General features: G+C 40.0%; 1 pseudogene; it reads right to left on the bottom strand.

Moving 5' to 3' along the window:
• Positions 1-851: 851 nt before the first annotated feature.
• LOC118904960 lies at positions 852-1,692 on the bottom strand (annotated as a pseudogene).
• Positions 1,693-10,591: the final 8,899 nt, after the last annotated feature.

The following is a 10,591-nucleotide window of genomic DNA, read 5'->3' as shown; positions in this document are numbered from 1 at the left end:
GGTGTCTAGGATAGTTTTGGCTTCACAAGTGTGGAGCTTGGTGCTACTAACAACCGGCTGTGTGATCTCAGGAAAGTCACTTAGTATCTCAAGCCTGTTTCTTCAGCTATTAAAGAGAAACAATAATAATACCCCTTCAGAAGTTTGCTGCATTAAATGAGACAACGTAGGACAAGGACCTGGAACAATGCTTGCCTCCAAATAAGCAAGCCCTCAGATTGTAACTCTTTGTACCAATGATGCTGATACCTTGTGTCCATTGCCTCACAGTGAGTTTGGTAAAATACTAATTGGCGAGATTTGGTTGTATCAACATTGAAGATGTCAATACGTTGATTCTCTTGTCTCTTAAGATGTATTTCCCATCTTGCTCCTCTCATCCTCATATAAAGGTACTTTTAGCGTCTCCCCCATCAGGCTAGAGTCTCAGACATCCTCAGACTCACTTGAATTTTGGGTTTAACACAGTTTAGGATCAAGGTAGGGTCTTTACTACAGCTGCCAGTGAAGCTGGGCTTCAATCGATAGGTTAGAAGAAATCAGAAATTTCTTTTTGGAAACTTTATTTTTTGTCAACCTTATTTTCATTTCCTGTTTAAGAGTCTGTGGAAGCCTGGGGAAAGATTATGTGACTGTCCTGTTCTTGAGTCCAAATTCCCAGGTAAAGAACTCATTTTGTCAGATTGATTTGTGTGTATTCTTAATGAAGCAATTATGAACAGAAACAATCTAATACTTGTACTTACCACGGCAGCTTCTGGGATAAACTGTAAATGAAGGAAATATCAGTATCTACAAAAATAAACTATCGTGCTGGGGAAAAAAAAAAAAAGAGCCTGTGGTAGAACAGCTTAAGACCATTCAGTGGTTGTTCCTACCTACCCAGTGGCCTGAGCAGTAAGAACGGCAGAGCAGTCTTCAGTGGCAGGCTGAACGCGCCAGCCTTCAGCAGGGAACTACTGGATAGGCACAGGGGGCACATGCACACCTTCAGACCAGTCTGCAACCTTAGGTTGTGTAGCAGTAAATAAGGGAGCTGGAGCAGTCCATTGACCCTGAAATTCCTCCTTGGTCACAGCCTTTTAATCAGTGGCTTACTATTCTATTGCAATCTCTTCAGGATCTCTGTAGAAGTAGAGATCAGGCATGACCTCCCATGAGTGTTCACGGGAGGTGGCGCCACGCATGCGCAGAACTTCCCTGGCTGCCATCCACCACCCCTCCCTGTTGTTGTACTGGGTGGCAAGGGTTGCATAGCATGGAGGAGAGTCTATGTTACACAGAGCAACTGTAGGCGGGTCAACATAAGCGCCTGCATGAGAGGCTGGGGGGCAGCCCTGGGATCAGTAACCAGCGGAAATCTTGGCTCCCAGAAGCCTGCTGGGATCTGGCTGGTGAAGGGTCCAGGAGTGAAGCAACCAGCAATAGGAGTAGTAGCAGTGGCAGCAGCAAACTTCAGCACAGTCTGCGCACTGGTATTCCTGGAGGATGTGACACTGATGTTAGCCGGTTTCAATGGGCAACAGTGGCACGAGTTGCCAGCAGAAGCTTCTCCCAGGATCTCTTCAGATGTGTAATATAGATGCTATCATTTCTTCCTTTTGCAGATGTACTGTTCCATTTGGAAGTCAAGGTTGGTGCCACCTAAGTGGGTTCCTCCTTCATTTGCAGGACATCAAGGGCTCCCGACATTGTGAAAATTTCCCTTTAAGTTACAACAGGAACCCAGAACAACGCCATATGGACCTCTCTCTGGATGGCTTGGAAAGGCCAGAAAATTTAATTGAAACGGAGTGAAGACACTTCTATGAGAGGCTAAGTTGCTGTGGTCCACAATTGTAGTCTTTGGGACTCTACTTTGATTCAAGAAGTGAAAAATATTCACAGAGGTGGAAGGATAAGAATGTATCCTTTATACCAAAGACTTTAGAGACCACTTCTCTCAGCTGAACTATTGAGTTATTGCAACTCCTCACTCCTGAAATGTTGTGTTTAGTTTTCTACTTAAACTGTTCACACTGGTGGAGAAAATCACGCAACTCACGGATCTTCAGCTGGACCTTTAGTTCTGCCTGGCAATTCTGGACTGCCCTAGTTATTTTTCTCTTTGCCATTGTCTATAATGACTACTCAAACCACCTGTTCTGTGGCATCCTTCTTCACTTTCAGTAAATGATCTTGTTTTCTCCTTGCTCTGGATTTTCCCTCCTGCCTCTGTGGCAGCCATCCTCCATCAGTCAGCCTCACTGACCCCTGTATCTTCAGTTTCTCTCTTTGCTGGCTCATCCTCATTATCTAAACTTGCTCACAGAGTTCCTTTAGTAAAAGACAAAGAACAAAAGAATGAAACTGTTGCTTAGTCTTAGGTTTCCCTGCAGCTGCCTGGCTATTTCTACCTTTCCCTTCCAAATCAAGCATTTGTAAACGTTGTGTCTATTTCTCTCCCCACTTCCTCACCTCTCTGCCATTTCTCTGCCCACCAAAGTCTGGGGTATGCCTCTTGCCTTTCCATAGCAACTGCTCTTTCTAGACAAATCCAATGGCAAGTTTTGGGTCCTCACCTCCATCCAGTGGCGTGTTTGACACAACTGACCCTCGGCTGTCCTCTCACCTGTCTGGGAACTCCTTCTAAATTTTCTCTGAGTGCGTCTCTCTGTTTGCCCAGTGTTTATACATCTACATTCTTTGAGGTTCTGCCTGGGACCTTTTCTCTCACTCTTTATTCTCTTTCTGGGTGAAGAATATAATCCTGTGCCATCAATTACTGTCTTAAAAAGATCTGATAGTGTAATTGGAATCATTCTTATCTTTCCAGTTCCTCAAATTACATATCCAGGCTCCAAGTCTTTCAGAATCCTCACATCAGATCTTTGAGATCATTGCCATTGCCCCAAACCTACTTTAGATTCTTGTCATCTTTCACTAAACTTTTGAAGTTGACTTCTGGCTGGGCTACTGCATCTCATCTTGGTTCCCTCTAATCAGCATCACAGTCAGAGATCTCTCTGAAACAGTCAGCCAACGTTTTCTGTTAAGGGCCAATAGTAATTACCTTAGAGAGAGCCCTATGATCTCTGTTGCAACTATTCAAATCTACCTTTGTAGCACGACATCAGCCATAGACAATATGACAATAAATAGGCATAAATGTGATTTAATAAAACTAATTATGAAACAGGCAGTGGACCAGATTTGGCTTCTGATGCATAGATTGCTGATCCCTGTTTTGAAATACAAACTTGAATACATCCTTCCCATTGCCTTTTTCTTTTTTTTTAATTCACAGATTTTATTTATTTTTTAAATTAATTTATTTATTTTTGGCTGCGTTGGGTCTTTGTTGCTGCGCGCGGGCTTCTCATTGCAGTGGCTTCTCTTGTTGCAGAGCACGGGCTCAGTAGTTGTGGCTCACAGGCTCTAGAGCGCAGGCTCAGTAGTTGTGGCGCACGGGCTTAGTTGTGCCACGGCATGTGGGATCTTCCCGGACCAGGGCCTGAACCCGTGTCCCCTGCATTGGCAGGAGGATTCTTAACCACCACGCCACCAGGGAAGCCCCCACTGCCTTTAGAATAAATTATAAGTTCTTGAAAACAGCTTACGAGCCCGGCCAAACTGCTTACCATCCGCCTCCATCACAAACTCAGCTCCAGCCATACTGGAAGGCTTGAATTTATTGCATTGTGTTTTGATCTGCAGTAACCTATTAGGTCTATTGGGGGCTGATATTCCAAACAACACAAGCTTAAGAGGCATGAACTGATGTAGGTTTGAGTTATAGCTCTGTCCTCACTAAAACTGTGATATCTGACAAGCCTCAATTTCTTCATTTATGAAAATAAATGGGGATACTTATATTATCCGGGAATAAGAATATTATCTGCCTCTTACATAATTCAGTTGCTTAAAAACAAATGGCATAGTGAAGATGAAAAGCGCTCATAAACTGTAATGTGTTATGTAAATATCCATGTTGCCTACATAGGCTTGGCCAGTCCCCACCTCTCCTTTTCCGCATCAGAACATGTCAGCCGGGATCTCTCTGATCTTGATCTCTATATCTACCTGCTTTTTTGGCAGCATGGGTCAGCTTCAGCTCAGCAGAGCCCTGGAGGATTCAGGCCACCTGTCCTCTCCTCAGATCGACCCACTCGTTCCTTTGCAGGGCAGCCCACTCTCACGTCCCTGCCCAGCCCCAAATCTGGTGATTGAAACCCTGGCCCAGACCCAGCCCTTTTCTGGAGCAATTTCTCACTCCCATGAGGGTTAATTAGAAATGACGTGTGTGTGTGTGTGTGTGTGTGTGTGTGTGTGTGTGTTGGGAGAGGTGGGGACAGACAAGGGAAGAGTTAGACTACTCACTATATCTAGCCTCTCTTGTTTCATTGCTGTTCCAGGGAGGGGACAGTGCATTTCCAGATGCAGGAATTATAGACTGAGCAGTTTGTAAGGAAAAGTATGTCACACCAGTGCATCTTAATGAATCATCTATGCCCTTTGTGAGCCTGGGGATTATTCCCACCTTTGCAGCACCAGAATATGGTCCATAATTTAACATCAAATGGGACTTTCAATTTTTATATTTACCTTTTTTTTTAAAAAAAAAAAGCAGCTGCTTTATAGCTTCTAACTTTAGTTGTCTTCTTATTTAAAGATTCTCTGACTCATTCAGGCTTCTTAACCCACCTATTGAAATTTTCTGACAGGAATCAAAAGCACAGAGAACTAATCTTCCACATTCTTTAATGGTTTGAAGAAATAGCAGCCCTAACATCTGGGCACTGGGATCAATTACACAGGAGGACACTATAAAGAAGCAGCAAAGGAACAGAGCAGAGTAGTTTTGTCTTGTTTTTTCACTGTCTAGAACTAGAGCAAATTACTTTTTCGTGATAGAGAACTAGAAAATGCACTTTAAAAAAATACTTTATAGAAGATTCATTTTTTGGATTACAAAATTACTAAGAACATCATGACAGGCATTTACATACATAAATGTCATCTACTTTGAGTGGTGCCTTACAAAGAATCTTTTGTATATATATATAAAATCTTTTGTATATGTATAAATTGCATAGTATAACATTTTCACAAAAGAGGAAGTTCTGCAGGCATTTCTATAACTGATTTTCATTTCAGATTTGATTAGAAATCCATTTCATTGTCTTAATCTTTTTCTTTTCCTGTGTAAAAAAATTCCTTTATGTAAATTAATTAACTATACAAAAGCTTCTAGACCTTGCACATTATGGCAACTACTATATATACCCCAAATATTATGTTAAATGTTAAACTGCAAGAATAGAGCTACCCAATCTATTATTAGATTTCCTGGGCATCTCTTTAAGTTTTTGAATGAGTATAGAGAAGCTTCATTATGAAACAGATATAACAATTATAAACGTATTATACACACCTGACAACAGAGCCCCAAAATATATGAAGAAAAATTGACAGAATTAAAGGGAGAAATAGTTCTACAATAATAGCTGAGTATGGACTTCCCTGGTGGCGCAGTGGTTAAGAATCTGCCTGTCAATGCAGGGGACACGGGTTCGAGCCCTGGTCTGGGAAGATCCCACATGCCGTGGAGCAACTAAGCCTGCGTGACACAACTACTGAAGCCCACGTGCCTAGAGCCCCTGCTCTGCAACAAGAGAAGCCACTGAGAAGCCCGCCCATGGCAGCAAAGAGTAACCCCAGCTTGCTGAAACTAGAGAAAAGCCTGAGCGCAGCAACGAAGACCCAACGAAGCCAAAAAAAAAAAAAAAGCTGAGTGCTTCCATACCCTACTTTCTATAATGGACTGAACAACTAAACAGAAGATCAATAAGGAAATTGAAGATTTGAACAGCACTATAAACAAACTCGCCCTGAGAGACATATATAACACTCCACCCAAACAAGCAGAATACACATTTTTCTCAAGTGCATTTGGAACATTTTCTAACATAGACCATATGTTAGAAAACAAAACAAGTCTCAATAAATATTTTAAGTTTGAAATCATCCAAAGTATCTTCTCTGATCACAATGGAATAAAACTAGAAATCAATAACAGAAGGAAAACTGGAAAATTCACAAATTTGAGGAAGTCAAAGAAATACTCTTAGCACAATTCAACCCATAACAAGGATTACTGGATTTTTTTCCCTCAAGTCCAGTTAGAAAACTGGAAAATGACTCTAATGGCCCAACTGGAGATTAGGTGCTATCCCTGAGCCAGTCAGTTGGGGCCAAGGTAACTGGAGTAAGAAGAGGCTAATTCTTGTATAGACACACGATGGGGTTTGGGTGATTTTCCAGGAACAGGAAAGGGACCTGATCAGACAATATGGTAGGTCCACCATGCTGATAGTGGTTCACATAAAGTCAAAAGAGTTATAAAGAAATTAATATTTAAGATACACATGGGGAAGGGAGGCTGGTAAGATAAGGATCATCTGTTGCTCAGCTGGGTGAGGGGAAGCTTTCACCTCTGTTGCCCAGGCAACATGAATCTCTGCATCTGGAAGTAGCAAGGGCCAGCGGACCTGAGAGTGGTTATCTCTGGCTTTCTAAGCCAAAGAGAATAGAGCAAAATGCGTCATTAGAACAACATTCCCTGAGCTAAACATTGAGAGCTGAAGTACAGAAAAACATCGGTCAAATAACCTAAGAAAGACATAAGATAGAGGCATAACTTAGACCAATGCCAGAGATCAGGCTGTTGCCCACAAAAGTACATATGCACGTTTCTAGAAGCATATGAGAAGGGTAGGCTAAGTCCAATAGCGAGACTTGATGATTTTAAGAATATCTTTATTTCTTTATTCTAATTCTTTCATATATATTTAATTTCTTTTGTTCTTTGTCTCTGGAGGTGGAATGGAAGGAATGCTTCTGCATTCTAGGAACAAAGGTTTATATTGCAATTGTCTCTTAAAGGGGAAGACCTGGTAACAGGTGACAGGTCCCTTACCCACTTCAGGTCATCTCCCTGAGTGTTGTTTGTGGTGTCCCTCTTTTAAAGGTGCTCATCTCCTTATCTGGATGCAGCAGAGAGGTAGGGAAAGCACCAAGAGCATGTCAGGGCACTGACAGGGGATGGGTGGTTCTCAAGGCAGAGCTTTCTTTTGTTCAGAAACTGCTGAGCTCAGCTCTGTTGCTGATAATTAACAGGCTCTTTACCCTTCTTCAGGGAGAACTACCTTTTTCTTCTTGCCCTTGGCAGTGACCAGTCATTCTTCTTTGACAGCTTAGTGAAATATCTAGGAGAGAAAGGAGAAGAATAGCTCTCAGCAGATTCATGAGGAAATTCTTTTGTAAGGAGTTTAAATTAGGAACTACATTGACTTTAAATAGTGTTTGTCTCATTTTGAAAACTTAGTGAAATGTTTTCAAATATTTTAGATTCATTTAAGTTCACTTGATACATAAACTATGTGACAACTAAAAGAAACCTTCCTGAGTACTCTAAAAATATATTAAAAAAATTAACATTACAGTATTGAAGAAACTTGAATTTTGTTAAATGTCCTCAAACTGTACACAACCTTACTAAGATTTCATTTTGAAATCACAAGTTTAAATTAATTATTCAATTATTTATTTTAAATTGGAATTACAAGGCTGATTTCTTACTCTAATTGGCTAAATTCTTATAAACATAACAAATACGAAATATTAATAATACACAGATTCAATAACACAAATATTAATGCTATGGTTTTGATTACTTATACATTTTTATATTTAATTCTAAATTTTTACAGAATTGAAAAATGCTTAACTATCAAGGAGATATGTATGCCTTTGCAAACAATTTTGAAGGATATCTTCTCTGCCGGTTGAAATTCTGTAAGAGTGGAGGATTTCAGTTGAGACACTGATTGGATTCTTGTGGATGACATTGATGGGCCATTTTTTGACCTGTTATATTAAGATCCTCTAAATAGGGTGGCCTGATGGCACTCGTGGTCCCTGTTCCTGTGACTAGGTTGTATATTACCTAATTCTTTTATCTACTCACAGAGTATGAGACTCCCTTTCAGCAGTACATAAATTATTCTCTTATATCCTTTTTTTTTTTTCAGGGGGTTCTGGCTGAGGGATCTTGTACTGGCTACATATTTCTACATAATAAACAACTTCAAAACTTAGTGGCTTTAAAAAAACCTCTATTTTATTATATCTCACAATTTTGTGGGTCAGAAATTTGGCAGGAATCAGCTGGTTCATTCTTCTGTTCCATCAAGTGACCTCCATTAACACCACGTGGAAGAGAAAGATTATCCAGCTGAACCCTACAGCATTCATGACCTACAGAACTGTGAAATCTAATAAAATGGTCTGAAAAGTCCAGAGAGGTTTTATTCCCATGTCTCATACTTTAGGAGAATGGCTGGAAGGCTGGGCTTAGTTGGGACTGCCAACTGAAGTGCTTACATGTGGTGTCTCTAACAATGTGACCTTAGGGTAGTCAGACTTCTTACGTAGACTCTAAGGGCACTACAAGCAAGTGTTCTTGTAAGCAAGGTGGAAGCTGCACGAGCTTTTGTGATCTAACCTCAGAAGTCACATAGGGTTCACTTGCCTCGAGACTTGACTAGTTGAAGAGTCACAAGCCCCATCCATATTCAAGAAAAGGGGACATAGACACCCCTTTCTATGGCAGAAGTGTCAACAAATATGTGACCACACTTTAAACCTGCCACAAAGCTATTAAAATAATTGAGGTCTTTTCCATTTAACTTGAAAGGTCTTTGACTTTGATGTGCATTCTTTTCAAATACTTCTTGTATGTTACGAACGCATAGATATTAAAACACTATCTGATTAAAATCTAGGTATATTGCATGGCATCTTCTCACAATCTGGTCATGACTTTGAAAGGTCTTTCTATTTGGTAAAATGACCTCGAAAGATCATTCTACTTAATGAAATCCTGTATAAGAAAATTTCTGTACTTTATTTGCTAATGAGCCACAGATGCCGTCTCTTGAAATGAACTCAGAAGGGAAATGTCCTGGTCTTACATTAATGATTTTTTGAATTTTTCTAACTGATAAATGTGCTATGAAGAATATTTTATGTTCTTATATACTCAATTCAACAAATATAGAATGAGTATCTTCTGTAAGTGAAGTGCACATTTAAGAAAGGTTTGGATTTTATCAGGTGTAGATGGCTAGGAGTCATTCAAAATGAATGGGACAAGGCAGCAATCTAGGGAAGACATTTTTGAGGATAGTGTGCTAAGAAAAGATGCAAGCAGGTCTGCAACCTGCTTCATTCAGTCGGACTTTCAGACCAAATTCCTTCTGTTGTCTTACTCTATCTGGTTAACTCCTACAGGGATCTTAATCTTGATTCCACTTTTTGGGTGATTCTGTCCATTGCCCCTCATTGAAACAAGAATTGGTAGATGTTGAATAAATATTTGTTGACTGAATAAATGAATGGCCAATTTCAGAGAATTTAAATATAATAAATCAACTCTTCACACTAAAATTATAATGCTCATAATTTAATTTTTCAGTGATCAGAAAGCATTTTAAGTTCTCACTAGTACCTTTGGTAATCATTGTAAATAATCAGTTATCATTGTTTTTGCCACTCAACTTACTTTGCTTTTCTGGGTATTTTAATTCCAGATAAAGAAGCACATACTGTATTTCTCTCTAACTGTTTTTTCTATCTAAATAAGATGATAGAGAATCAGGACTCTAAGAATTCAGAGTGAGCTCACTGATAATACAAACCATCACCAGCTCTTTTCAGTGGCTACTGTAAAATATCCTTAGGAATAGAATCTTGTTTGGTTCCAGTGAAATGCCCTGAAGAATGCACAATGCTTGATGTGTGCTAAAGGCAAGATAATATTGCAAAGTTGCCATCCCCTAAATTCAGGTGGTTTTGATCTCACTCAGTTGTGTCCTATAATGTGGGTCTGGAGAGAGATCTGCTTGATCTGCCACTGATTTAGTTGCCGGATCGCCCTACCTTTTACATTTCATTGGTTCGTTCTATCTCCATGTTAATCTCCTCTTTCCACTCCAAATATCATGTCCTCTTTGTTTTGTCTTACAGGCTTTGTGCTGCTCTTGAAAATAACCTACCATAGTTAAGGGGGCCCAAGAGGAAAAGTTATCTGTGATTTAGGGTGATGATTTCAATTTTCAAAGGCCCTCTAAATATAGAGTCTACTTGCTTGAAAAAATGTGTTTAGAATGAGATCAGTTGTGGCAGGTTTCTTGCTTTCAGGAATCTGAAGGGAGTGCTGAACAGAGGGGAGGAATGAAATGTGAAATGAGTTTCATAGTCCTGAACCTTGGCAGGCTGAGCTGTGTCATGGTGGGAAACAATTCAGAGGGAGTGTGATATGGGCGAGTGGATGTGTTTTCTCCTTATGCTATTGCAGCTAAGTGACTGGGGTGTCAGTATTTTGCTACCATTTTAAAACAAAAAGGGTTCCTGGTAGGAGGGCCTCTAGTTATTTTTGATTTATTACCTAATTTTCAGACACTAGAAATTAACAACAAGAAATGAACATGGGCAGAGAATAGCAGAAGCTCTGCAATGATGATTCATTCATATGAATAAATAACATCAT

This window comes from Balaenoptera musculus, chromosome 12 (genome assembly GCF_009873245.2).
Source record: "Balaenoptera musculus isolate JJ_BM4_2016_0621 chromosome 12, mBalMus1.pri.v3, whole genome shotgun sequence".
Classification (NCBI taxonomy): domain Eukaryota; kingdom Metazoa; phylum Chordata; class Mammalia; order Artiodactyla; family Balaenopteridae; genus Balaenoptera; species Balaenoptera musculus.
Note: the sequence above shows the minus strand (reverse complement) of the source record. Positions and strands in the feature narration are given on the sequence as shown.